We start from the raw sequence: 27,849 nt of genomic DNA on the forward strand, positions 1-27,849 counted from the left end.
AGTGTCCCTGAAGCATCCTCCCACTACCATAGGGGGCTAGTGAGCGTCCATGAAGCCCCCTTCGCACTACCACAGGGGCTAGTGAGTGTCCCTGAAGCCCCCTCTCACTACCACAGGGGCTAGTGAGTGTCCCCTGAAGCCCCCTCTCACTACCACATGGGCTAGTGAGCGTCCCTAAGTCCCCCTCCCTCTACGACAGGGGCTAGTGAGTGTCCTTGAAACCCTCTCCCACTTCCACCGGGCTAGTGAGCGTCCACGAAGCCCCTTCCTACTAACCATAGGGGCTAGTAAGCGTCCCTGAAGCCCCCTCCCACTACCCCATTGGCTAGAGAGTGTCCCCGAAGCCCCTCCTATTAACACGGGGCTAGTGAGTGTCCCTGAAGCATCCTCCCAATACCATAGGGGCTAGTGAGCGTCCATGAAGCCCCCTTCAAACTACAACAGGGGTAGTGAGCGTCCCTGAAGCAACCCCTGTCACTACCACAGGGGCTAGTGAGTGTTCCTGAAGCCCTCTCCCACTACCACCGGGCTAGGGAGCGTCCCTGAAGCCCCCTCCCACTACCCCAGGGGCTAGTGAGCGTCGCCCAAAGCCCCTTCCATTACCACCGGGCTAGAGAGAGTGTCCCCGAAGCCCCCTCCCACTACCACCGGGTCTAGGGAGCGTCCCTGAAGCCCCTCTTACTACTACAGTGGCTAGTGAGTGTCCCAGAAGCCCCCCTCCCACTACCACAGGGGCTAGTGAGTGTCCCGGAAGCCTCCTCCCACTACTACAGGGGCTAGTGAGTGTCCCTGAAGCCCCCTCTCACAACCCACAACCACAGGGGCTAGTGAGTGTCCCTAAAGCCCCCTCCCACTACCACAGGGGCTTGTGAGCGTCCCTGAAGCTCCCTCCCACTACCACAGGGGCTAGTGAGCGTCCCTGAAGCTGCTGGAGGATGAGGATGAGTGTGAGTCAGTCTTCACCTTCACTAATGTTGCACATATTGAGAACTGTGAAGATGTTGGAGGAGCGACCTGGCAATATTGCTGGAGGGCTGAGTAGTCTCCTGGGGGCACCTGCACTCCTGGCGGGCTGAGTAGTCTCCTGGGGGCACCTGCACTCCTGGCTGGCTGAGTAGTCTCCTGGGGGCACCTGCACTCCTGGCGGGCTGAGTAGTCTCCTGGGGGCACCTGCACTCCTGGCTGGCTGAGTAGTCTCCTGGGGGCACCTGCACTCCTGGCTGGCTGAGTAGTCTCCTGGGGGCACCTGCACTCCGCCTGGGAAAATATCTGAACAAATTGCCTGAAATATTGGCCCATAAAAGATCTTACGAGAAGATGAATTCCTATCAACCTCTTCCCTGTCATTGAAATTGTGAGCAGGTTCCTTGCTTACATGTTGTTGAAGTACCAGTGCCTCAGGCTCCCATGAGTGGTATTGTGACACATTAATTCCTGCCATATTTATAGAGTTTGTGTTGAAGCAAGCAGCTGTCTAGTGTGCCTCAATCTTTTGTGAATTCTTTCTCTTTACTATTTCTGTATCGTGATCACATTTGCAAATGTTGTTCTTGGACCCTGAAGCTGAGGTCTATATGTTGTACTGAGTGTTTTCACAATTATCTATGAATGCCAATGAAATCGGATGAATATTTAAACTCGTGTCTATTGATAGTTATCATGTTTAATGTGTGTTTAAAATTTAAAAAAAAAAAAACGAATTTATTTAATTCCCTTCGAGAACAGTAACCCTAATAATGAATGGACAGGAACACACTTTTGTTCAAACTTCCCGTAGCAAAGAATATCATGAAATAATAGATATATTTACAAAGAAATTTCAGAGTCGGTTCTACAGAGAAGGAACTTAAAAGAACTAGATCAGTTATAGAATCAGTTCCAGAACTGTAATCGTTAAATATAAAAACACGCGGGGTTTATGACGGAACATTTCTTGAAAGTTTACAATAAAGTTTTGACTTATCATTTATAAATCAGTTTATGTCTGGAGGAGGTTTCTGAGAGGCCTCCCTGATTTGTCAGTCATGGCGGACTCTAATTTGTGAGGAGAGTTTCCGACTATGTTATTTGCCAGTCAAGTTGAGCATTTGTTTTTCTAAAGGCAAAATGAAATTTGACTTGTATTCATTGGTGGTCACGCCACCACCCACCACCTGGTGTGGGCTGGCCCCAGCCTGTAGCAGCCTGCAACAGCTGGTGTGGTCCGACCCCAGCCTGTAGCAGGCAGCAACAGCTGGTGTGGGCCGGCCTAAGCCTGCAGCAGCCTGCAACAGCTGGTGTGGGCCGGCCCCAGCCTGTAGCAGCCTGCAACAGCTGGTGTGGTCCGGCCCCAGCCTGTAGCAGCCTGCAACAGCTGGTGTGGGCCGGTCTAAGCCTGCAGCAGCCTGCAACAGCTGGTGTGGGCCGGCTCCAGCCTATAGCAGCCTGCAACAGCTGGTGTGGGCCGGCCCCAGCCTGCAGCAGCCTGCAACAGCTGGTGTGGGCTGGTCCCAGCCTGCCGCAGCCTGCAACAGCTGGTGTGGGCCGGTCCCAGCCTGCAGCAGCCTGCAACAGCTGGTATGGGCTGGTCCCAACCTGCAGCATCCTGCAACAGCTGGTGTGAGCCGGTCCCGAGCCTGCAGCAGCCTGCAACAGCTGGTGTGGGCTGGTCCCAGCCTGCAGCAGCCTGCAACAGCTGGTGTGGGCCGGTCCCAGCCTGCAGCAGCCTGCAACAGCTGGTGTGGGCCGGCCCAAGCCTGCAGCAGCCTGCAACAGCTGGTGTGGGCCGGTCCTAGCCTGCAGCAGCCTGCAACAGCTGGTGTGGGCTGGTCCCAGCCTGCAGCAGCCTGCAACAGCTGGTGTGGGCTGGTCCCAGCCTGCAGCAGCCAGCAACAGCTGGTGTGGGCCGACCCTAGCCTGTAGCAGTCTGCAACAACTGGTGTAGGCCGGCCCCAACCTGCAGCAGCCTGCAACAGCTGGTGTGGGCTGGTCCCAACCTGCAGCAGCCTGCAACGCTGGTGTGGGCCGGCCCCAGCCTGCAGCAGCCTACAACAGCTGGTGTGGGCTGGCTCTAGCCTGTAGCAGCCTGCAACAGCTAGTGTGGGCCGGACCCAGCCTGCAGCAGCCTGCAACAGCTGGTGTGGGCCGGCCCCAGCCTGCAGCAGCCTGCAACAGCTGGTGTAGGCTGGTCCCAGCCTGCAGCAGCCTGCAACAGCTGGTGTGGGATGGTCCCAGCCTGCAGGAACCAGCAAAAGCTGGTGTGGGCCGACCCCAGCCTGCAGCAGTCTGCAACAGCTGGTGTGAGCCGACCCAGCCTAGCAGCCTGCAACAACTGTGTAGGGCCGACCCCAACCTGCAGCAGCCTGCAACAGCTGGTGTAGGCCGACCCCAGCGTGCAGAAGCCTGCAACAGCTGGTGTGGGCTGGTCCCAACCTGCAGCAGTTTGCAACAGCTGGTGTGGGCCGGCCCCAGCCTGCAGCAGCCTGCAACAGCTGGTGTGGGCTGGCTCTAGCCTGTAGCAGCCTGCAACAGCTGGTGTGGGCCGGTCCCAGCCTGCAGCAGCCTGCAACAGCTGGTGTGGGCCGGCTCCAGCCTGCAGCTGCCTGCAACAGCTGGTGTGGTCTGGTCCCAGCCTTCAGCAGCCTGCAACAGCTGGTGTGGGCTGGCCCCAGCCTGCAGCAGCCTGCAACAGCTGGTGTGGGCCGGCCCAAGACTGCAACAGCTGGTGTAGGCCGGCTTCAGCCTGCAGCAGCCTGCAACAGCTGGTGTGGTCTGGTCCCAGCCTTCAGCACCCTGCAACAGCTGGTGTGGGCTGGCCCCAGCCTGCAGCAGCCTGCAACAGCTGGTGTGGGGCCGGCCCCAGCCTGCAGCAGCCTGCAACAGCTAGTGTTGGCCGGCTTAAGCCTGCAGCAGCCTGCAACAAGCTGGTGTGGGGCCGGCTTAAACCTGCAGCAACCTGCAACAGCTGGTGTAGGCCGGCTCCAGCCTGTAGCAGCCTGCAACAGCTGGTGTGGGCCGGCCCAAGCCTGCAGCAGCCTGCAACAGCTGTTGTGGGCTGGTCCCAACCTGCACCAGCCTGCAACAGCTGGTGTGGGCCGGCCCCAGCGTGCAGCAGCCTGCAACAGCTGGTGTGGGCCGGCTCCAGCCTGTAGCAGCCTGCAACAGCTGGTGTGGGCCAGTCCCAGCCTGTAGCAGCTGGTGTAGGCCGGACCCAGCCTGCAGCAGCCCCCGCAGGCTCCAGAATGCTTGATCCCGAGAAATAGGTTTCAAACGGAAGTCGATAATGGTGTTGCCTCCTTGTGGCGGAGTGCCTGCGTCTCTCTCTCTCTCTCTCTCTCTCTCTCTCTCTCTCTCTCTCCTCTCTCTCTCACTCTCTCTCTCTCTCTCTCTCTCTCTGTCTCTGTCTCTGTCTCTGTCTCTGTCTCTGTCTCTGTCTCTGTCTCTGTCTCTCTCTGTCTCTGTCTCTCTCTCTCTCTCTCTCTCTCTCTCTCTCTCTCTCTCTCTCTCTCTCTCTCTCTCTCTCTCTCTCTCTCTCTCTCTCTCTCTCTCTCTCTCCTCTCTCTCTCTCTCTCTCTCTCTCTCTCTCTCTCTCTCTCTCTCTCTCTCACTCTCTCTCTCTCTCTCTCTGTCTCTCTCTCTCTCTCTCTCTCTCTCTCTCTCTCTCTCTCTCTCTCTCTCTCTCTCTCTCTCTCTCTCTCTCTCTCTCTCTCTCTCTCTCTCTCTCTCTCTCTCTCTCTCTCTCTCTCTCTCTCTCTCTCCTCTCTCTCTCTCTCTCTCTTCTCTCTCTCTCTCTCTCTCTCTCTCTCTCTCTCGCTCTCTCTCTCTCTCTCTCTCTCTCTCTCTCTCTCTCTCTCTCTCTCTCTCTCTCTCTCTCTCTCTCTCTCTCTCTCTCTCTCTCTCTCTCTCTCTCTCTCTCTCTCTCTCTGTCTCTCTCTCTCTCTGTCTCTCTCTCTCTCTCTTCTCTGTCTGTCTGTCTCTGTCTCTTCTCTCTCTCTCTCTCTCTCTCTCTCTCTCTCTCTCTCTCTCTCTCTCTCTCTCTCTGTCTCTCTCTCTCTCTCTCTCTCTCTCTCTCTCTCTCTCTCTCTCTCTCTCTCTCTCTCTCTCTCTCTCTCTCTCTCTCTCTCTCTCTCTCTCTCTCTCTCTCTCTCTCTCTCTCTCTCTCTCTCTGTCTCTCTCTCTCTCTCTCTCTCTGTCTCTCTGTCTGTCTCTGTCTCTGTCTCTCCTCTCTCTCTCTCTCCTCTCTCTCTCTCTCTCTCTCTCTCTCTCTCTCTCTCTCTCTCTCTCTCTCTCTCTCTCTCTCTCTCTCTCATTTGTTGTGTCCAGTGTCAGTCATCTAGTTGTGTCCAGTGTCAGTCATCTAGTTGTGTCCAGTGTCAGTCATCTAGTTGTGTCCAGTGTCAGTCATCTAGTTCTGTCCAATCAACATCACTGAAATATAACAGTTTTCGCTACACTAATTAAGGTCGACCAAGAGGCCACAGGTAAATAAACAATCAACTAATCTACCGCCCAAGTAGACAATCTACTCATCTACTAATCTACGCAACGTATAACATCGCAACATTACACTATAGGACGCTGTTCAACTGAACCATCCTCAGTAATCCGTGTTGCAACGGCCTTAAAACTGCTCAATGATTGTATTGCCTTCGCAAGTTGCTCGTTTTCCTAAGGTAAATTCACAGGGATTGGGATCCAAGGCGGCCTTATGTCCTGAACTGCTGTCTAATATTCTTATGCCAGGAGTGCTGCCTCTACCCTGGTGTACCAGTGCTGTTCTTCTGGTGAACCAGTGCTGTTCTTCTGGTGAACCAGTGCTGTTCTTCTGGTGTACCAGTGCTGTTCTCCTGGTGAACCGGTGCTGTTCTTCCGGTGAACCAGTGCTGTTCTTCTGGTGAACCAGTGCTGTTCTCCTGGTGAACTAGTGCTGTTCTTCTGGTGAACCAGTGCTGTTCTTCTGGTGAACCAGTGCTGTTCTTCTGGTGTACCAGTGCTGTTCTTCTGGTGAACAGGTGCTGTTCTTCTGGTGTACCAGTGCTGTTCTTCTGGTGTACCAGTGCTGTTCTTCTGGTGAACCAGTGCTGTTCTTCTGGTGTACCAGTGCTGTTCTTCTGGTGAACCAGTGCTGTTCTTCTGGTGTACCAGTGCTGTTCTACTGGTGAACCAGTGCTGTTCTTCTGGTGTACCAGTGCTGTTCTTCTGGTGAACCAGTGCTGTTCTTCTGGTGTACCAGTGCTGTTCTTCTGGTGTACCAGTGTTGTTCTTCTGGTGAACCAGTGCTGTTCTCCTGGTGAACCAGTGCTGTTCTTCTGGTGAATCAGTGCTGTTCTTCTGGTGTACCAGTGCTGTTCTCCTGGTGAACCAGTGCTGCCTCTACCCTGGTGTACCAGTGCTGTTCTTCTGGTGAACCAGTGCTGTTCTTCTGGTGTACCAGTGCTGTTCTTCTGGTGTACCAGTGCTGTTCTTCTGGTGAACCAGTGCTGTTCTCCTGGTGAACCAGTGCTGTTCTGGTGAACCAGTGCTGCCTCTACCCTGGTGAACCAGTGCTGTTCTTCTGGTGAACCAGTGCTGTTCTTCTGGTGTACCAGTGCTGTTCTTCTGGTGTACCAGTGCTGTTCTTCTGGTGTACCAGTGCTGTTCTTCTGGTGTACCAGTGCTGTTCTTCTGGTGAACCAGTGCTGTTCTTCTGGTGTACCAGTGTTGTTCTTCTGGTGAACCAGTGCTGTTCTTCTGGTGTACCAGTGCTGTTCTTCTGGTGAACCAGTGCTGTTCTCCTGGTGAACCAGTGCTGTTCTGGTGAACCAGTGCTGTTCTGGTGAACCAGTGCTGCCTCTACCCTGGTGAACCAGTGCTGTTCTTCTGGTGAACCAGTGCTGTTTTTCTGGTGAACCAGTGCTGTTCTTCTGGTGAACCAGTGCTGTTCTGGTGAACCAGTGCTGCCTCTACCCTGGTGAACCAGTGCTGTTCTTCTGGTGAACCAGTGCTGTTCTTCTGGTGAACCAGTGTTGTTCTTCTGGTGAACCAGTGCTGCCTCTACCCTGGTGAACCAGTGCTGTTCTTCTGGTGAACCAGTGTTGTTCTTCTGGTGAACCAGTGCTGCCTCTACCCTGGTGAACCAGTGCTGTTCTTCTGGTGAACCAGTGCTGTTCTGGTGAACCAGTGCTGCCTCTACCCTGGTGAACCAGTGCTGTTCTTCTGGTGAACCAGTGCTGTTCTTCTGGTGAACCAGTGCTGTTCTTCTGGTGAACCAGTGCTGTTCTGGTGAACCAGTGCTGCCTCTACCCTGGTGAACCAGTGCTGTTCTTCTGGTGAACCAGTGCTGTTCTTCTGGTGTAACCAGTGCTGTTCTTCTGGTGTACCAGTGCTGTTCTTCTGGTGTACCAGTGCTGTTCTTCTAGTGTACCAGTGCTGTTCTTCTGGTGTACCAGTGCTGTTCTTCTGGTGTACCAGTGCTGTTCTTCTGGTGTACCAGTGCTGTTCTTCTGGTGTACCAGTGCTGTTCTTCTGGTGAACCAGTGCTGTTCTTCTGGTGTACCAGTGCTGTTCTTCTGGTGAACCAGTGCTGTTCTCCTGGTGTACCAGTGATGTTCTTCTGGTGAACCAGTGCTGTTCTTCTGGTGTACCAGTGCTGTTCTCCTGGTGAACCAGTGCTGTTCTTCTGGTGAACCAGTGCTGCCTCTACCCTGGTGTACCAGTGCTGTTCTTCTGGTGAACCAGTGCTGTTCTTCTGGTGTACCAGTGTTGTTCTTCTGGTGTACCAGTGCTGTTCTCCTGGTGAACCAGTGCTGTTCTCCTGGTGAACCAGTGCTGTTCTTCTGGTGTACCAGTGCTGTTCTTCTGGTGTACCAGTGCTGTTCTTCTGGTGAACCAGTGCTGTTCTTCTGGTGTACCAGTGCTGTTCTTCTGGTGAACCAGTGCTGTTCTGGTGAACCAGTGCTGTTCTGGTGAACCAGTGCTGCCTCTACCCTGGTGAACCAGTGCTGTTCTTCTGGTGAACCAGTGCTGTTTTTCTGGTGAACCAGTGCTGTTCTTCTGGTAAACCAGTGCTGTTCTGGTGAACCAGTGCTGCCTCTACCCTGGTGAACCAGTGCTGTTCTTCTGGTGAACCAGTGCTGTTCTTCTGGTGAACCAGTGTTGTTCTTCTGGTGAACCAGTGCTGCCTCTACCCTGGTGAACCAGTGTTGTTCTTCTGGTGAACCAGTGTTGTTCTTCTGGTGAACCAGTGCTGTTCTTCTGGTGTACCAGTGCTGTTCTTCTGGTGAACCAGTGCTGTTCTTCTGGTGTACCAGTGCTGTTCTTCTGGTGTACCAGTGCTGTTCTTCTGGTGTACCAGTGCTGTTCTTCTGGTGAACCAGTGCTGTTCTTCTGGTGTACCAGTGCTGTTCTTCTGGTGAACCAGTGCTGTTCTGGTGAACCAGTGCTGTTCTGGTGAACCAGTGCTGCCTCTACCCTGGTGAACCAGTGCTGTTCTTCTGGCGAACCAGTGCTGTTTTTCTGGTGAACCAGTGCTGTTCTTCTGGTAAACCAGTGCTGTTCTGGTGAACCAGTGCTGCCTCTACCCTGGTAAACCAGTGCTGTTCTTCTGGTGAACCAGTGCTGTTCTTCTGGTGAACCAGTGTTGTTCTTCTGGTGAACCAGTGCTGCCTCTACCCTGGTGAACCAGTGTTGTTCTTCTGGTGAACCAGTGTTGTTCTTCTGGTGAACCAGTGCTGCCTCTACCCTGGTGAACCAGTGCTGTTCTTCTGGTGAACCAGTGCTGTTCTGGTGAACCAGTGCTGCCTCTACCCTGGTGAACCAGTGCTGTTCTTCTGGTGAACCAGTGCTGTTCTTCTGGTGAACCAGTGCTGTTCTTCTGGTGAACCAGTGCTGTTCTGGTGAACCAGTGCTGCATCTACCCTGGTGAACCAGTGCTGTTCTTCTGGTGAACCAGTGCTGTTCTTCTGGTGTACCAGTGCTGTTCTTCTGGTGTACCAGTGCTGTTCTTCTGGTGTACCAGTGCTGTTCTTCTGGTGTACCAGTGCTGTTCTTCTGGTGTACCAGTGCTGTTCTTCTGGTGTACCAGTGCTGTTCATCTGGTGTACCAGTGCTGTTCTTCTGGTGTACCAGTGCTGTTCTTCTGGTGAACCAGTGCTGTTCTTCTGGTGTACCAGTGCTGTTCTTCTGGTGAACCAGTGCTGTTCTTCTGGTGTACCAGTGCTGTTCTTCTGGTGAACCAGTGCTGTTCTTCTGGTGTACCAGTGCTGTTCTCCTGGTGAACCAGTGCTGTTCTTCTGGTGAACCAGTGCTGTTCTTCTGGTGTACCAGTGTTGTTCTTCTGGTGTACCAGTGCTGTTCTCCTGGTGAACCAGTGCTGTTCTCCTGGTGAACCAGTGCTGTTCTTCTGGTGAACCAGTGCTGCCTCTACCCTGGTGTACCAGTGCTGTTCTTCTGGTGAACCAGTGCTGTTCTTCTGGTGTACCAGTGTTGTTCTTCTGGTGAACCAGTGCTGCCTCTACCCTGGTGTACCAGTGCTGTTCTTCTGGTGTACCAGTGCTGTTCTTCTGGTGAACCAGTGCTGCCTCTACCCTGGTGTACCAGTGCTGTTCTTCTGGTGAACCAGTGCTGCCTCTACCCTGGTGTACCAGTGCTGTTCTTCTGGTGAACCAGTGTTGTTCTTCTGGTGAACCAGTGCTGTTCTCCTGGTGAACCAGTGCTGTTCTTCTGGTGTACCAGTGCTGTTCTCCTGGTGAACCAGTGCTGCCTCTACCCTGGTGTACCAGTGCTGTTCTTCTGGTGAACCAGTGCTGTTCTTCTGGTGAACCAGTGCTGTTCTTCTGGTGTACCAGTGCTCTTCTTCTGGTGAACCAGTGCTGCCTCTACCCTGGTGTACCAGTGCTGTTCTTCTGGTGTACCAGTGCTGTTCTTCTGGTGAACCAGTGCTGTTCTCTTGGTGAACCAGTGCTGTTCTTCTGGTGAACCAGTGTTGTTCTTCTGGTGTACCAGTGCTGTTCTTCTGGTGAACCAGTGCTGTTCTTCTGGTGTACCAGTGCTGTTCTTCTGGTGTACCAGTGTTGTTCTTCTGGTGAACCAGTGCTGTTCTCCTGGTGAACCAGTGCTGTTCTTCTGGTGAACTAGTGCTGTTCTTCTGGTGTACCAGTGCTGTTCTCCTGGTGAACCAGTGCTGCCTCCACCATGGTGTACCAGTGCTGTTCTTCTGGTGAAGCAGTGCTGTTCTTCTGGTGTACCAGTGCTGTTCTTCTGGTGTACCAGTGCTGTTCTTCTGGTGAACCAGTGCTGTTCTCCTGGTGAACCAGTGCTGTTCTGGTGAACCAGTGCTGTTCTGGTGAACCAGTGCTGTCTCTACCCTGGTGAACCAGTGCTGTTCTTCTGGTGAACCAGTGCTGCCTCTACCCTGGTGTACCAGTGCTGTTCTTCTAGTGAACCAGTGCTGTTCTTCTGGTGTACCAGTGCTGTTATTCTGGTGTACCAGTGCTGTTCTTCTGGTGTACCAGTGCTGTTCTTCTGGTGTACCAGTGCTGTTCTTCTGGTGAATCAGTGCTGTTCTTCTGGTGTACCAGTGCTGTTCTTCTGGTGAACCAGTGCTGTTCTTCTGGTGTACCAGTGCTGTTCTTCTGGTGAACCAGTGCTGTTCTCCTGGTGAACCAGTGCTGTTCTGGTGAACCAGTGCTGTTCTGGTGAACCAGTGCTGCCTCTACCCTGGTGAACCAGTGCTGTTCTTCTGGTGAACCAGTGCTGCCTCTACCCTGGTGTACCAGTGCTCTTCTTCTGGTGAACCAGTGCTGTTCTTCTGGTGTACCAGTGCTGTTCTTCTGGTGTACCAGTGCTGTTCTTCTGGTGAACCAATGCTGTTCTCCTGGTGAACCAGTGCTGTTCTGGTGAACCAGTGCTTGTTCTGGTGAACCAGTGCTGCCTCTACCCTGGTGAACCAGTGCTGTTCTTCTGGTGAACCAGTGCTGCCTCTACCCTGGTGTACCAGTGCTGTTCTTCTGGTGAACCAGTGCTGTTCTTCTGGTGTACCAGTGCTGTTCTTCTGGTGTACCAGTGCTGTTCTTCTGGTGTACCAGTGCTGTTCTTCTGGTGTACCAGTGCTGTTCTTCTGGTGAACCAGTGCTGTTCTTCTGGTGTACCAGTGCTGTTTTTCTGGTGAACCAGTGCTGTTCTTCTGGTGTACCAGTGCTGTTCTTCTGGTGAACCAGTGCTGTTCTCCTGGTGAACCAGTGCTGTTCTGGTGAACCAGTGCTGTTCTGGTGAACCAGTGCTGCCTCTACCCTGGTGAACCAGTGCTGTTCTTCTGGTGAACCAGTGTTGTTCTTCTGGTGAACCTGTGCTGTTCTTCTGGTGAACCAGTGCTGTTCTGGTGAACCAGTGCTGCCTCTACCCTGGTGAACCAGTGCTGTTCTTCTGGTGAACCAGTGCTGTTCTTCTGGTGAACCAGTGTTGTTCTTCTGGTGAACCAGTGCTGCCTCTACCCTGGTGAACCAGTGCTGTTCTTCTGGTGAACCAGTGCTGTTTTTCTGGTGAACCAGTGTTGTTCTTCTGGTGAACCAGTGCTGCCTCTACCCTGGTGAACCAGTGCTGTTCTTCTGGTGAACCAGTGCTGTTTTTCTGGTGAACCAGTGTTGTTTTTCTGGTGAACCAGTGCTGCCTCTACCCTGGTGAACCAGTGCTGTTCTTCTGGTGAACCAGTGCTGTTCAGGTGAACCAGTGCTGTTCTGGTGAACCAGTGCTGCCTCTACCCTGGTGAACCAGTGCTGTTCTTCTGGTGAACCAGTGCTGTTCTTCTGGTGAACCAGTGCTGTTCTTCTGGTGAACCAGTGCTGTTTTGGTGAACCAGTGCTGCCTCTACCCTGGTGAACCAGTGCTGTTCTTCTGGTGAACCAGTGCATTTCTTCTGGTGAACCAGTGTTGTTCTTCTGGTGAACCAGTGCTGCCTCTACCCTGGTGAACCAGTGCTGTTCTTCTGGTGAACCAGTGCTGCCTCTACCCTGGTGTACCAGTGCTGTTCTTCTGGTGAACCAGTGTTGTTCTTCTGGTGAACCAGTGCTGCCTCTAGCCTGGTGTACCAGTGCTGTTCTTCTGGTGAACCAGTGCTGTTCTTCTGGTGAACCAGTGCTGCTCTGGTGAACCAGTGCTGCCTCTACCCTGGTGAACCAGTGCTGTTCTTCTGGTGAACCAGTGCTGCCTCTACCCTGGTGAACCAGTGCTGTTCTTCTGGTGAACCAGTGTTGCCTCTACCCTGGTGTACCAGTGCTGTTCTTCTGGTGAACCAGTGCTGCCTCTACCCTGGTGAACCAGTGCTGCCTCTACCCTGGTGAACCAGTGCTGCCTCTACCCTGGTGTACCAGTGCTGTTCTTCTGTTGAACCAGTGCTGTTCTTCTGGTGAACCAGTGCTGCCTCTACCCTGGTGAACCAGTGCTGTTCTTCTGGTGAACCAGTGCTGCCTCTACCCTGGTGAACCAGTGCTGTTCTTCTGGTGAACCAGTGCTGCCTCTACCCTGGTGAACCAGTGTTGTTCTTCTGGTGAACCAGTGCTGCCTCTACCCTGGTGTACCAGTGCTGTTCTTCTGGTGAACCAGTGTTGTTCTTCTGGTGTACCAGTGCTGCTCTTCTGGTGAACCAGTGTTGTTCTTCTGGCGAACCAGTGCTGCCTCTACCCTGGTGTACCAGTGCTGTTCTTCTGGTGAACCAGTGTTGTTCTTCTGGTGTACCAGTGCTGTTCTTCTGGTGTACCAGTGCTGTTCTTCTGGTGAACCAATGCTGTTCTCCTGGTGAACCAGTGCTGTTCTGGAGAACCAGTGCTGTTCTGGTGAACCAGTGCTGCCTCTACCCTGGTGAACCAGTGCTGTTCTTCTGGTGAACCAGTGCTGCCTCTTCCCTGGTGTACCAGTGCTGTTCTTCTGGTGAACCAGTGCTGTTCTTCTGGTGTACCAGTGCTGTTCTTCTGGTGTACCAGTGCTGTTCTTCTGGTGTACCAGTGCTGTTCTTCTGGTGTACCAGTGCTGTTCTTCTGGTGAACCAGTGCTGTTCTTCTGGTGTACCAGTGCTGTTTTTCTGGTGAACCAGTGCTGTTCTTCTGGTGTACCAGTGCTGTTCTTCTGGTGAACCAGTGCTGTTCTCCTGGTGAACCAGTGCTGTTCTGGTTAACCAGTGCTGTTCTGGTGAACCAGTGCTGCCTCTACCCTGGTGAACCAGTGCTGTTCTTCTGGTGAACCAGTGTTGTTCTTCTGGTGAACCTGTGCTGTTCTTCTGGTGAACCAGTGCTGTTCTGGTTAACCAGTGCTGCCTCTACCCTGGTGAACCAGTGCTGTTCTTCTGGTGAACCAGTGCTGTTCTTCTGGTGAACCAGTGTTGTTCTTCTGGTGAACCAGTGCTGCCTCTACCCTGGTGAACCAGTGCTGTTCTTCTGGTGAACCAGTGCTGTTTTTCTGGTGAACCAGTGTTGTTGTTCTGGTGAACCAGTGCTGCCTCTACCCTGGTGAACCAGTGCTGTTCTTCTGGTGAACCAGTGCTGTTTTTCTGGTGAACCAGTGTTGTTTTTCTGGTGAACCAGTGCTGCCTCTACCCTGGTGAACCAGTGCTGTTCTTCTGGTGAACCAGTGCTGTTTTGGTGAACCAGTGCTGTTCTGGTGAACCAGTGCTGCCTCTACCCTGGTGAACCAGTGCTGTTCTTCTGGTGAACCAGTGCTGTTCTTCTGGTGAACCAGTGCTGTTCTTCTGGTGAACCAGTGCTGTTCTGGTGAACCAGTGCTGCCTCTACCCTGGTGAACCAGTGCTGTTCTTCTGGTGAACCAGTGCATTTCTTCTGGTGAACCAGTGTTGTTCTTCTGGTGAACCAGTGCTGCCTCTACCCTGGTGAACCAGTGCTGTTCTTCTGGTGAACCAGTGCTGCCTCTACCCTGGTGTACCAGTGCTGTTCTTCTGGTGAACCAGTGCTGTTCTTCTGGTGAACCAGTGTTGTTCTTCTGGTGAACCAGTGCTGCCTCTACCCTGGTGTACCAGTGCTGTTCTTCTGGTGAACCAGTGCTGTTCTTCTGGTGAACCAGTGCTGCTCTGGTGAACCAGTGCTGCCTCTACCCTGGTGAACCAGTGCTGTTCTTCTGGTGAACCAGTGCTGCCTCTACCCTGGTGAACCAGTGCTGTTCTTCTGGTGAACCAGTGGTGCCTCTACCCTGGTGTACCAGTGCTGTTCTTCTGGTGAACCAGTGCTGCCTCTACCCTGGTGAACCAGTGCTGCCTCTACCCTGGTGAACCAGTGCTGCCTCTACCCTGGTGAACCAGTGCTGCCTCTACCCTGGTTTACCAGTGCTGTTCTTCTGTTGAACCAGTGCTGTTCTTCTGGTGAACCAGTGCTTTTCTGGTGAACCAGTGCTGCCTCTACCCTGGTGAACCAGTGCTGTTCTTCTGGTGAACCAGTGCTGTTCTTCTGGTGAACCAGTGCTGCCTCTACCCTGGTGAACCAGTGTTGTTCTTCTGGTGAACCAGTGCTGCCTCTACCCTGGTGTACCAGTGCTGTTCTTCTGGTGAACCAGTGTTGTTCTTCTGGTGTACCAGTGCTGCTCTTCTGGTGAACCAGTGTTGTTCTTCTGGCGAACCAGTGCTGCCTCTACCCTGGTGTACCAGTGCTGTTCTTCTGGTGAACCAGTGTTGTTCTTCTGGTGTACTAGTGCTGTTCTTCTGGTGAACCAGTGTTGTTCTTCTGGTGAACCAGTGCTGCCTCTACCCTGGTGAACCAGTGCTGTTCTTCTGGTGAACCAGTGCTGTTCTTCTGGTGAACCAGTGTTGTTCTTCTGGTGAACCAGTGCTGCCTCTACCCTGGTGAACCAGTGCTGTTCTTCTGGTGAACCAGTGTTGTTCTTCTGGTGAACCAGTGCTGCCTCTACCCTGGTGAACCAGTGCTGTTCTTCTGGTGAACCAGTGCTGTTCTGGTGAACCAGTGCTGTTCTGGTGAACCAGTGCTGCCTCTACCCTGGTGAACCAGTGCTGTTCTTCTGGTGAACCAATGCTGTTCTTCTGGTGTACCAGTGCTGTTCTTCTGGTGTACCAGTGCTGTTCTTCTGGTGTACCAGTGCTGTTCTTCTGGTGTACCAGTGCTGTTCTTCTGGTGTACCAGTGCTGTTCTTCTGGTGTACCAGTGCTGTTCTTCTGGTGTACCAGTGCTGTTCTTCTGGTGTACCAGTGCTGTTCTTCTGGTGAACCAGTGCTGTTCTTCTGGTGTACCAGTGCTGTTCTTCTGGTGAACCAGTGCTGTTCTTCTGGTGTACCAGTGCTGTTCTTCTGGTGAACCAGTGCTGTTCTTCTGGTGTACCAGTGCTGTTCTCCTGGTGAACCAGTGCTGTTCTTCTGGTGTACCAGTGCTGTTCTTCTGGTGAACCAGTGCTGTTCTTCTGGTGAACCAGTGCTGTTCTTCTGGTGTACCAGTGCTGTTCTCCTGGTGAACCAGTGCTGTTCTCCTGGTGAACCAGTGCTGTTCTTCTGGTGAACCAGTGCTGCCTCTACCCTGGTGTACCAGTGTTGTTCTTCTGGTGAACCAGTGCTGTTCTTCTGGTGTACCAGTGTTGTTCTTCTGGTGAACCAGTGCTGCCTCTACCCTGGTGTACCAGTGCTGTTCTTCTGGTGTACCAGTGCTGTTCTTCTGGTGAACCAGTGCTGCCTCTACCCTGGTGTACCAGTGCTGTTCTTCTGGTGAACCAGTGCTGCCTCTACCCTGGTGTACCAGTGCTGTTCGTCTGGTGAACCATTGCTGTTCTTCTGGTGAACCAGTGCTGTTCTCCTGGTGAACCAGTGCTGTTCTTCTGGTGTACCAGTGCTGTTCTCCTGGTGAACCAGTGCTGCCTCTACCCTGGTGTACCAGTGCTGTTCTTCTGGTGAACCAGTGCTGTTCTTCTGTTGAACCAGTGCTGTTTTTCTGGTGTACCAGTGCTGTTCTTCTGGTGAACCAGTGCTGCCTCTACCCTGGTGTACCAGTGCTGTTCTTCTGGTGAACCAGTGCTGTTCTTCTGGTGAACCAGTGCTGTTCTTCTGGTGAACCAGTGCTGTTCTTCTGGTGTACCAGTGCTGTTCTTCTGGTGAACTAGTGCTGTTCTTCTGGTGTACCAGTGCTGTTCTTCTGGTGTACCAGTGTTGTTCTTCTGGTGTACCAGTGCTGTTCTCCTGGTGAACCAGTGCTGTTCTTCTGGTGTACCAGTGTTGTTCTTCTTCTGGTGTACCAGTGCTGTTCTCCTGGTGAACCAGTGCTGTTCTTCTGGTGAACTAGTGCTGTTCTTCTGGTGTACCAGTGCTGTTCTCCTGGTGAACCAGTGCTGCCTCTTCCCTGGTGTACCAGTGCTGTTCTTCTGGTGAAGCAGTGCTGTTCTTCTGGTGTACCAGTGCTGTTCTTCTGGTGTACCAGTGCTGTTCTTCTGGTGAACCAGTGCTGTTCTCCTGGTGAACCAGTGCTGTTCTGGTGAACCAGTGCTGTTCTGGTGAACCAGTGCTGCCTCTACCCTGGTGAACCAGTGCTGTTCTTCTGGTGAACCAGTGCTGCCTCTACCCTGGTGTACCAGTGCTGTTCTTCTGGTGAACCAGTGCTGCCTCTACCCTGGTGTACCAGTGCTGTTCTTCTGGTGTACCAGTGCTGTTCTTCTGGTGTACCAGTGCTGTTCTTCTGGTGTACCAGTGCTGTTCTTCTGGTGAACCAGTGCTGTTCTTCTGGTGTACCAGTGCTGTTCTTCTGGTGAACCAGTGCTGTTCTTCTGGTGTACCAGTGCTGTTTTTCTGGTGAACCAGTGCTGTTCTCCTGGTGAACCAGTGCTGTTCTGGTGAACCAGTGCTGTTCTGGTGAACCAGTGCTGCCTCTACCCTGGTGAACCAGTGCTGTTCTTCTGGTGAACCAGTGCTGTTCTTCTGGTGAACCAGTGCTGTTCTGGTGAACCAGTGCTGCCTCTACCCTGGTGAACCAGTGCTGTTCTTCTGGTGAACCAGTGCTGCCTCTACCCTGGTGTACCAGTGCTGTTCTTCTGGTGAACCAGTGCTGTTCTTCTGGTGAACCAGTGTTGTTCTTCTGGTGTACCAGTGCTGTTCTTCTGGTGAACCAGTGCTGTTCTTCTGGTGTACCAGTGCTGTTCTTCTGGTGTACCAGTGTTGTTCTTCTGGTGAACCAGTGCTGTTCTCCTGGTGAACCAGTGCTGTTCTTCTGGTGAACCAGTGCTGTTCTTCTGGTGTACCAGTGCTGTTCTCCTGGTGAACCAGTGCTGCCTCTACCCTGGTGTACCAGTGCTGTTCTTCTGGTGAACCAGTGCTGTTCTTCTGGTGTACCAGTGCTGTTCTTCTGGTGTACCAGTGCTGTTCTTCTGGTGAACCAGTGCTGTTCTCCTGGTGAACCAGTGCTGTTCTGGTGAACCAGTGCTGTTCTGGTGAACCAGTGCTGTTCTTCTGGTGAACCAGTGCTGCCTCTACCCTGCTGTATCAGTGCTGTTCTTCTGGTGAACCAGTGCTGTTCTTCTGGTGTACCAGTGCTGTTCTTCTGGTGTACCAGTGCTGTTCTTCTGGTGTACCAGTGCTGTTCTTCCGGTGTACCAGTGCTGTTCTTCTGGTGTACCAGTGCTGTTCTTCTGGTGAACCAGTGCTGTTCTTCTGGTGTAAAAGTGCTGTTCTTCTGGTGAACCAGTGCTGTTCTTCTGGTGTACCAGTGCTGTTCTTCTGGTGAACCAGTGCTGTTCTCCTGGTGAACCAGTGCTGTTCTGGTGAACCAGTGCTGTTCTGGTGAACCAGTGCTGTTCTGGTGAACCAGTGCTGCCTCTACCCTGGTGAACCAGTGCTGTTCTTCCGGTGAACCAGTGCTGTTCTTCTGGTGAACCAGTGCTGTTCTTCTGGTGAACCAGTGCTGTTCTGGTGAACCAGTGCTGCCTCTACCCTGGTGAACCAGTGCTGTTCTTCTGGTGAACCAGTGCTGTTCTTCTGGTGAACCAGTGTTGTTCTTCTGGTGAACCAGTGCTGCCTCTACCCTGGTGAACCAGTGCTGTTCTTCTGGTGAACCAGTGTTGTTCTTCTGGTGAACCAGTGCTGCCTCTACCCTGGTGAACCAGTGCTGTTCTTCTGGTGAACCAGTGCTGTTCTGGTGAACCAGTGCTGTTCTGGTGAACCAGTGCTGCCTCTACCCTGGTGAACCAGTGCTGTTCTTCTGGTGAACCAGTGCTGTTCTTCTGGTGAACCAGTGCTGTTCTTCTGGTGAACCAGTGCTGTTCTGGTGAACCAGTGCTGCCTCTACCCTGGTGAACCAGTGCTGTTCTTCTGGTGAACCAGTGCTGTTCTTCTGGTGAACCAGTGTTGTTCTTCTGGTGAACCAGTGCTGCCTCTACCCTGGTGAACCAGTGCTGTTCTTCTGGTGAACCAGTGCTGCCTCTACCCTGATGTACCAGTGCTGTTCTTCTGGTGAACCAGTGCTGTTCTTCTGGTGAACCAGTGTTGTTCTTCTGGTGAACCAGTGCTGCCTCTACCCTGGTGTACCAGTGCTGTTCTTCTGGTGAACCAGTGCTGTTCTTCTGGTGAACCAGTGCTGTTCTGGTGAACCAGTGCTGTTCTTCTGGTGAACCAGTGTTGTTCTTCTGGTGAACCAGTGCTGCCTCTACCCTGGTGAACCAGTGCTGTTCTTCTGGTGAACCAGTGTTGTTCTTCTGGTGAACCAGTGCTGCCTCTACCCTGGTGAACCAGTGCTGTTCTTCTGGGGAACCAGTGCTGTTCTGGTGAACCAGTGCTGTTCTGGTGAACCAGTGCTGCCTCTACCCTGGTGAACCAGTGCTGTTCTTCTGGTGAACCAGTGCTGTTCTTCTGGTGAACCAGTGCTGTTCTTCTGGTGAACCAGTGCTGTTCTGGTGAACTAGTGCTGCCTCTACCCTGGTGATCCAGTGCTGTTCTTCTGGTGAACCAGTGCTGTTCTTCTGGTGAACCAGTGTTGTTCTTGTGGTGAACCAGTGCTTCCTCTACCCTGGTGAACCAGTGCTGTTCTTCTGGTGAACCAGTGCTGCCTCTACCATGGTGTACCAGTGCTGTTCTTCTGGTGAACCAGTGGTGTTCTGGTGAACCAGTGCTGCCTCTACCCTGGTGTACCAGTGCTGTTCTTCTGGTGAACCAGTGCTGTTCTTCTGGTGAACCAGTGCTGTTCTGGTGAACCAGTGCTGCCTCTACCCTGGTGAACCAGTGCTGTTCTTCTGGTGAACCAGTGCTGCCTCTACCCTGGTGTACCAGTGCTGTTCTTCTGGTGAACCAGTGCTGTTCTTCTGGTGAACCAGTGTTGTTCTTCTGGTGAACCAGTGCTGCCTCTACCCTGGTGTACCAGTGCTGTTCTTCTGGTGAACCAGTGCTGTTCTTCTGGTGAACCAGTGCTGTTCTGGTGAACCAGTGCTGCCTCTACCCTGGTGAACCAGTGCTGTTCTTCTGGTGAACCAGTGCTGCCTCTACCCTGGTGAACCAGTGCTGTTCTTCTGGTGAACCAGTGCTGCCTCTACCCTGGTGTACCAGTGCTGTTCTTCTGGTGAACGAGTGCTGTTCTTCTGGTGAACCAGTGCTGTTCTGGTGAACCAGTGCTGCCTCTACCCTGGTGAACCAGTGCTGTTCTTCTGGTGAACCAGTGCTGCCTCTACCCTGGTGAACCAGTGCTGTTCTTCTGGTGAACCAGTGCTGCCTCTACCTTGGTGAACCAGTGTTGTTCTTCTGGTGAACCAGTGCTGCCTCTACCCTGGTGTACCAGTGCTGTTCTTCTGTTGAACCAGTGTTGTTCTTCTGGTGTACCAGTGCTGCTCTTCTGGTGAACCAGTGTTGTTCTTCTGGTGAACCAGTGCTGCCTCTACCCTGGTGTACCAGTGCTGTTCTTCTGGTGAACCAGTGTTGTTCTTCTGGTGTACCAGTGCTGTTCTTCTGGTGAACCAGTGTTGTTCTTCTGGTGAACCAGTGCTGCCTCTACCCTGGTGTACCAGTGCTGTTCTTCTGGTGAACCAGTGCTGTTCTTCTGGTGTACCAGTGCTGTTCTTCTGGTGAACCAGTGTTGTTCTTCTGGTGAATCAGTGTTGTTCTGGTGAACCAGTGCTGCCTCTACCCTGGTGTACCAGTGCTGTTCTCCTGGTGAACCAGTGCTGTTCTCCTGGTGAACCAGTGCTGTTCTCCTGGTGAACCAGTGCTGTTCTCCTGGTGAACCAGTGCTGTTCTCCTGGTGAACCAGTGCTGTTCTCCTGGTGATCCAGTGCTGCCTCTACCCTGGTGTACCAGTGCTGTTCTTCTGGTGAACCAGTGCTGTTCTGGTGAACCAGTGTTCTCCTGTGTTGAATGTGTTGAATCACATGTGACCATGGTGTTATTGCACATAAAATGCGTTCAAAAGGAATTACCTGAAAAATAGGCAGATGGATCTACAATTTCCTGACCAACAGAACCCAATGTGTAATAGTCAACCAAATAAAATCCAGCCCATCAACCGTGAAGAGCTCAGTCCCCCAGGGTACTGTGCTTGCTCCAGTACTTTTTCTCATCCTCATATCGGACATAGACAAGAACACAACCTATAGCACTGTATCATCCTTTGCAGATGACACTAGGATCTTCATGAGAGTAGGCAACATAGAGGACACAGCGAACCTCCAATCAGATGTAGATCAGGTCATTCTATGGGCTACAGAAAATAATATGGTGTTTAACGAAGATAACTTCCAGCTCATGCGCTACGGAAAAAAATGAAAATATAAAACGGAAACCACGTACAAAACTCAGGCAAATCATAACATAGAACGGAAAGGCAATGTAAAGGATTTGGGTGTACTCAGGTCGGAAGACCTTTGTGAGGAGATGGTTCACCAGCTCACTTACAATAGTGCTCTTATGCCTGTGGGAGCCAGTACACTTGTTAAGTGCACTTGTTAAGTGGGCGGACTTAAGTTTGGTAACCAGCAACCGAAACATCTAGTGTTTGGGCTCATGTGAGAGCCCCAGTCATCAGCAGTCCATAAATTGTCACGTGGGGGTGGGCGGTCCGGGGCTCTGCTAACACTTAACTGCTAGGGGCTCAAAAGGCCCAAATACTCAGCCCCTCCGACTCCCGGGATTCACCGGAGTCTCCTTGGTCACACAAGATAAGACCAACAATGCCCACCTCCGCAGGTCTTTGCTTCCACCACAAAGGGGGTGCCACTGATTCACCCTGGAAGCCCTTCAGTCAAACACGGGGAAACTGCTGTTAACAGTTCCGGCCTAGACCCGTGGGGGAGTGAAGGAAGACTCAGGCTTACCTTAGAACCATAACCTCCCTGAGCCTTGCCTGCCAGACAAAAAAAGGTTGCAGGAACTCCTTTCCCGCCTGTCTTCTCTATCTTCCTCTTAGCAAGGTCGCCAGCTGGGTTATTATATCTGCACCCCAGCAATGCAGTTCAGTGGGTGTATCATATATTGTTTGTAGCCAGAAATGTATGCTCATAGAGAAATATCACAAATGGAGGCACACTCAAACACAGTAATAAAATGTGTGGATTTACTGATGCAAATTACATGAACACACACACACACAATCACAAGTAATACATGAATATGGAATATGGATAATGAGTCTGGAGATCGTCAGCCTCTTCTTCCACGACCTCCAACACTCCTTCAAATGGGCAGGAAGACCGAAGTCTCACACTCTCACAGGAGGGCCTCTTCACCACGTCGGCACCTCTTCTTCACTGTCCTGCCATCCATACACACTGTCCTCTCTGACAGTCCTGGACACAAGCTGCCTTGCAGCCTACTTTACTATTAAAGTAATAAAGTCTTGCTGCCACATACACGAGTAAATATTGTGGCCTAACTAGCCTACTCATACAAGGGGTAATGGGAGGGAAAAATGATCTACCTTACACTCCTGGCTCACGACGCCTGTCCCTCGATGGTGTGAGGTTCCCACGCTTCCTTGGGTCGATCCTCGACGATCCAGGACGTTCCACAGGCCCTCAGGTGTCGTGAAGCCTTCGCGTCGTTGCCGTTCCAATCCCTGAGATTCAGCTGCCCCAATCCTGGTTCATCGATGGGCGCTGAGCTAATCACTATTTTTCCCCACACTCGCCTCTCCCACAGGGCGTCGCTCCTTGTCCTAGGCACGGTGTCGTCCTTCCAAGATTCTCAGTGGATGTGACCCCAGTCACAGCTGGGCTTGCTCGCCCCACCTTCCAGACCTCTACGTCCAGCCAGCGGCGCCGCCCAGCGTCGTCGCCGACTATTTTCCAAGTTTGGCACTTCTCTGCTCACTGAACTTGGTTCCTCTTTGGCTTCCCAGAAGCGCAGGGTCTCCAATAACTGTGATGGGCAGCGAAGGCCAGCTCAATCCACTGAACAAGGCTTGCAGAGCCTCCAATCCTTGAGAGCAGACCGAGGCGCGTCCTGTCGCTTCCACGGTCAGTACAACTCTGACGTTGGCGCCGCCCGGGGCACTCGGTGACGTCATGGCGGGCCCTGATTGGTCGCCCGCGACTTACGTAGGCCAATCCGCGATCGACATAGTGTCCATTCCAAAAGGTCATATCTGCCGTAGGGGATACTGTTTCATTTTATATCAGGGCGCCAATTTCTCCTTATTTACAACTTATAATGTAACCTCCTTCCATTAACTGGCAGCCGGTCTGGTCGCCACATATATCATTAGACTCCCTGAACCTCAGAGAATCAGTAGGGAGAGCTGATATGACTCTTTAAGCCGGCAAACGAAAGAAATAGGAGAGGGCACCGTAACATACCCCTCCCCTTAAAATAAGAGTCATATCGGAAGAGCAGCACTCAAGAGGGCAACCTATACTCTTGCTCCCTCCGTTCCTGAAGTGTCACTCCTCCAGTTGGTGACGTGGCTCGTACCACCTTGCCAGTCACTTGCCTCATTGTATCTCCACCTCGCATAGGAACGGGTGTGATGGGCGTTCCCTGAACACCTACAAGAAATCCCCTCTCCGTGGCTACGAGTGTACTCCCACGGCTCGTTACCACTGTAAGATTCAGTGCATGCAGCGCCTCCACCGCGTCGTGCACTCCGAGATAGTCTTGCATTTCCACTGCGTCCTACAGGTACTCCATGTTTCCTCTCATGATCTCCTCTTCGCCAATCTTCTCTCTTCTCGGTTCCTCTTCTCCCATAGGTGCGTTGTCTCCTCACAGTGGCACTTGTAACCCGTACTCCATCCAGCAGCTTCCTCTCTTCCACACTAGGCTTTTGCGATGGCCCAATGCCCCTCTGGTTAGGCTGGCGCCTACCCTGGGTGTACCTATTCCCTGCTTTCTTCGTATTGCCTTTCCTATACCACTCGCTCCTTCGTTCCCGACGAACATCTTCACTCCTCCATGAGATTCTCTTCCCTGCAGACGTCTTCTTCGGTTCGTGGTTGGGCTCATCCACCTCCCTGCGGCTCACCTCACCACGGTGGTTCATCTTGCACCTACCACTATTCATCTGGCCGGCATAGGGTGCTTTGCGTCGTGGCTCCTCCACTCTGCCCCTCACTGCCGTTCGCTCATCCACTGAGCTTACTTTATTCACGTTTCTGTATGGAGGGAGTGCGGTCTGCAGCCTCTTCACCGCCCCAGGCGTTTGCACAGCTGCTCCTCGCCACTCCTCCACACGCATCATCAGGCTTAGTCGGAGGTCCCCGTCGGGGTTTTCCACAACCTCCGACGACCTCTCTGCACTCTCGCCCTCGTTGTCGTCGTCTCTGGCGACGTTTTCCCTGGCGAAGTCGGCTTCCTCACCACCATCTGGAACGACCGATACCTCACCTGGCAGGGTTGTACTGCTGCTTGCAACATAGGCACTCCTGGCCCAATCGGGTTGTATCCTGCCTCCTCCGAGGTCATTACCCAGCACCATTTGTACATGCTCTAGGGGTAACTTAGGGGCTACAGCTACTATAGCTTTCTCGACTCCGCAGTCGGCAATCAGCTGTACTTCGTGAAGTGGCAACCTGTATTCCTCCCCCACACTGCGTATCCTCACCACTCCCACAGGTGAATCATTAAATTCCTTGGGGAGAATACTCCTGGTCACCATACTTATGTCAGCACCCGTATCTCGAAGCACGGCAACCTCCACTGGGTCTGACTTTCCAAACTTCACGTTGGCCCCCAAAACGAAGGGATGTTCACCCAACTTCATTTCCCAACCATTCACGTTGGGTCCACTATAATATGGGGTGTGTACAAACACTCTCTCCTCTTCCAACATTAATCCTACATTCCTTTGGTGCTCCTCACACTCGCGGGCATAATGTCCCCTCACGCCACAGTTGTAGCATCGGCTGCCTCCCCTGGGCGGCCACTCGCTAGTCACTCTGGCGGTACCACTTGCAGACGTCCCCTGGGTCCTCCTTGGACTCCCTGTCGTCGTATCCGGGACTGCAGCACTCGCTCCCGAGTTAGGTCCACTGCTCACAGCTTGGGGCTTCCTCCCCGCGTCTCTTGAGCTCTTGAACCACGTTACTTCATCGGGCACACTACTCTTGGGAGAGTCCCCACCCGTCCTCGCTCCTCCTGAACTCCTAAGGTTCCCTCCCGACCTGGGGTAAGGCGAGTGTCTGGGCGGCCCCTCCCTCCTGATATGTAGTGCCTCCTCCAGCATGTCGGCTCGATCCGCTGCAGCCTTCAGGTCCTTAATACCTGCTTCTCTCAACCTTACTCGCAACTCAGGATGGAGCACTGACATAAACTTCTCCATCACTATCAGTCGTTTGATATCATCCACCGACTCCGCTTCCTCCGCCTTCAACCATCGTAGGAATTTCCGTTCCATATCCCTGGCGGTCTCGGCGTAAGTCTTTCCCGACGCTCTTGTACACTCTCTGAACCGCTTCCGGTACATCTCCGGAGTCAGCCGGAATGAGTGGAGAACCGCATTCTTAATCGCGTCATAACTAGTACACTCCTCTAGGTCCAGCATGTTATAGGCTTCCCGGGCCTCACCAGTCAACCTGCCCTGGACCAGAGCAGCCCAATCATCTTCCGGCCACTCCTTCAGAGTTGCTATCCGTTCAAAGTGTTCGAAGAACGCCTCAGCTTCTTGTGGTTCGAACGTAGGTAAGTCACGTTCCCTTACCTTGAGGTCATCCCGCCGTGCAGGTAGTGAGGGCAGACCACGTTCAACGCGACGCAATTCGACTTCTTTCTTTGCCCTTATCTCCTCCAGTCGCAGTTGTCTCTCTCCTTCTTCCCGCTACAGCCGAGCTTCTCGCTCCTCTCGCTGCAGCTCAGCCGCACGTTCCTCTCGCTGCAGCTCAGCCGCACGTTCCTCTCGCTGCAGCTCAGCCGCACGTTCCTCTCGCTGCAGCTCAGCCGCACGTTCCTCTCGCTGCAGCTCAGCCGCACGTTCCTCTCGCTGCAGCTCAGCCGCACGTTCCTCTCGCTGCAGCTCAGCCGCACGTTCCTCTCGCTGCAGCTCAGCCGCACGTTCCTCTCGCTGCAGCTCAGCCGCACGTTCCTCTCGCTGCAGCTCAGCCGCACGTTCCTCTCGCTGCATTTGCGCTTCTCTCTCCTCTCGTCGCAGCTGGGCTTCTAGTTGCATCTTCATTATTTCCAGTTGCAGGCTCCTCTTACTACAGCTGGACCTTCCACTGCTCCCACGTTCACTGTGAATTCTCTCCACACTGGTAGGCGCTTGGGGAGGCCCTAGTCGGGACGGTTCACCTTGCGACGGCTCTCCTCGGGACGGCTCCTCTTGAGATGGCTCCTCTCCCGTCGCTTCCTCTCGAGCTGTGAGCTGTGCCATGATCTCTATCCTTCGCTCCGCTACCTTAGTCGTCCTCAACCTGATCCCAAAGTGGTTTGCCACTTGTTGGAGCTGGGCCTTGGTACACTCTTCCAAAATTCTCTCGTCCCTTGTGTCAATAAATTTCTTTACTTTGTCCTCCTCCATCTCTATATCATTGAGCATACACGACAGCACAGACAAGTTAGTAGGCACTAATTTCACCGTTTCAGTCCCTTAGCCGGTTGAGTAACAGTACCACCGAATTCACTGGCCACACTGTATTAGTACCCTGGCAAAACTTGTCTTGAAATTTGGTCCACACTGTAGCTTGATCCACGCTTCCTGGCGAGGTTCCCAGTTCTTGGCTACTGGGGTTCGAATCCTGGCAAGGTCGCCAGTTCTCTTGTCACGTGGGGGTGGGCGGTCCGGGGCTCTGCTAACACTTAACTGCTAGGGGCTCAAAAGGCCCAAATACTCAGCCCCTCCGACTCCCGGGATTCACCGGAGTCTCCTTGGTCACACAAGATAAGACCAACAATGCCCACCTCCGCAGGTCTTTGCTTCCACCACAAAGGGGGTGCCACTGATTCACCCTGGAAGCCCTTCAGTCAAACACGGGGAAACTGCTGTTAACAGTTCCGGCCTAGACCCGTGGGGGAGTGAAGGAAGACTCAGGCTTACCTTATAACCATAACCTCCCTGAGCCTTGCCTGCCAGACAAAAAAAGGTTGCAGGAACTCCTTTCCCGCCTGTCTTCTCTATCTTCCTCTTAGCAAGGTCGCCAGCTGGGTTATTATATCTGCACCCCAGCAATGCAGTTCAGTGGGTGGATCATATATTGTTTGTAGCCAGAAATGTATGCTCATAGAGAAATATCACAAATGGAGGCACACTCAAACACAGTAATAAAATGTGTGGATTTACTGATGCAAATTACATGAACACACACACACACAATCACAAGTAATACATGAATATGGAATATGGATAATGAGTCTGGAGATCGTCAGCCTCTTCTTCCACGACCTCCAACACTCCTTCAAATGGGCAGGAAGACCGAAGTCTCACACTCTCACAGGAGGGCCTCTTCACCACGTCGGCACCTCTTCTTCACTGTCCTGCCATCCATACACACTGTCCTCTCTGACAGTCCTGGACACAAGCTGCCTTGTAGCCTACTTTACTATTAAAGTAATAAAGTCTTGCTGCCACATACACGAGTAAATATTGTGGCCTAACTAGCCTACTCATACAAGGGGTAATGGGAGGGAAAAATGATCTACCTTACACTCCTGGCTCACGACGCCTGTCCCTCGATGGTGTGAGGTTCCCACGCTTCCTTGGGTCGATCCTCGACGATCCAGGACGTTCCACAGGCCCTCAGGTGTCGTGAAGCCTTCGCGTCGTCGCCGTTCCAATCCCTGAGATTCAGCTGCCCCAATCCTGGTTCATCGATGGGCGCTGAGCTAATCACTATTTTTCCCCACACTCGCCTCTCCCACAGGGCGTCGCTCCTTGTCCTAGGCACGGTGTCGTCCTTCCAAGATTCTCAGTGGATGTGACCCCAGTCACAGCTGGGCTTGCTCGCCCCACCTTCCAGACCTCTACGTCCAGCCAGCGGCGCCGCCCAGCGTCGTCGCCGACTATTTTCCAAGTTTGGCACTTCTCTGCTCACTGAACTTGGTTCCTCTTTGGCTTCCCAGAAGCGCAGGGTCTCCAATAACTGTGATGGGCAGCGAAGGCCAGCTCAATCCACTGAACAAGGCTTGCAGAGCCTCCAATCCTTGAGAGCAGACCGAGGCGCGTCCTGTCGCTTCCACGGTCAGTACAACTCTGACGTTGGCGCCGCCCGGGGCACTCGGTGACGTCATGGCGGGCCCTGATTGGTCGCCCGCGACTTACGTAGGCCAATCCGCGATCGACATAGTGTCCATTCCAAAAGGTCATATCTGCCGTAGGGGATACTGTTTCATTTTATATCAGGGCGCCAATTTCTCCTTATTTACAACTTATAATGTAACCTCCTTCCATTAACTGGCAGCCGGTCTGGTCGCCACATATATCATTAGACTCCCTGAACCTCAGAGAATCAGTAGGGAGAGCTGATATGACTCTTTAAGCCGGCAAACGAAAGAAATAGCAGTCTATT

The sequence above is a fragment of the Procambarus clarkii genome, chromosome 48 (genome assembly GCF_040958095.1).
Source record: "Procambarus clarkii isolate CNS0578487 chromosome 48, FALCON_Pclarkii_2.0, whole genome shotgun sequence".
Taxonomy (NCBI): Eukaryota; Metazoa; Arthropoda; class Malacostraca; order Decapoda; family Cambaridae; genus Procambarus; species Procambarus clarkii.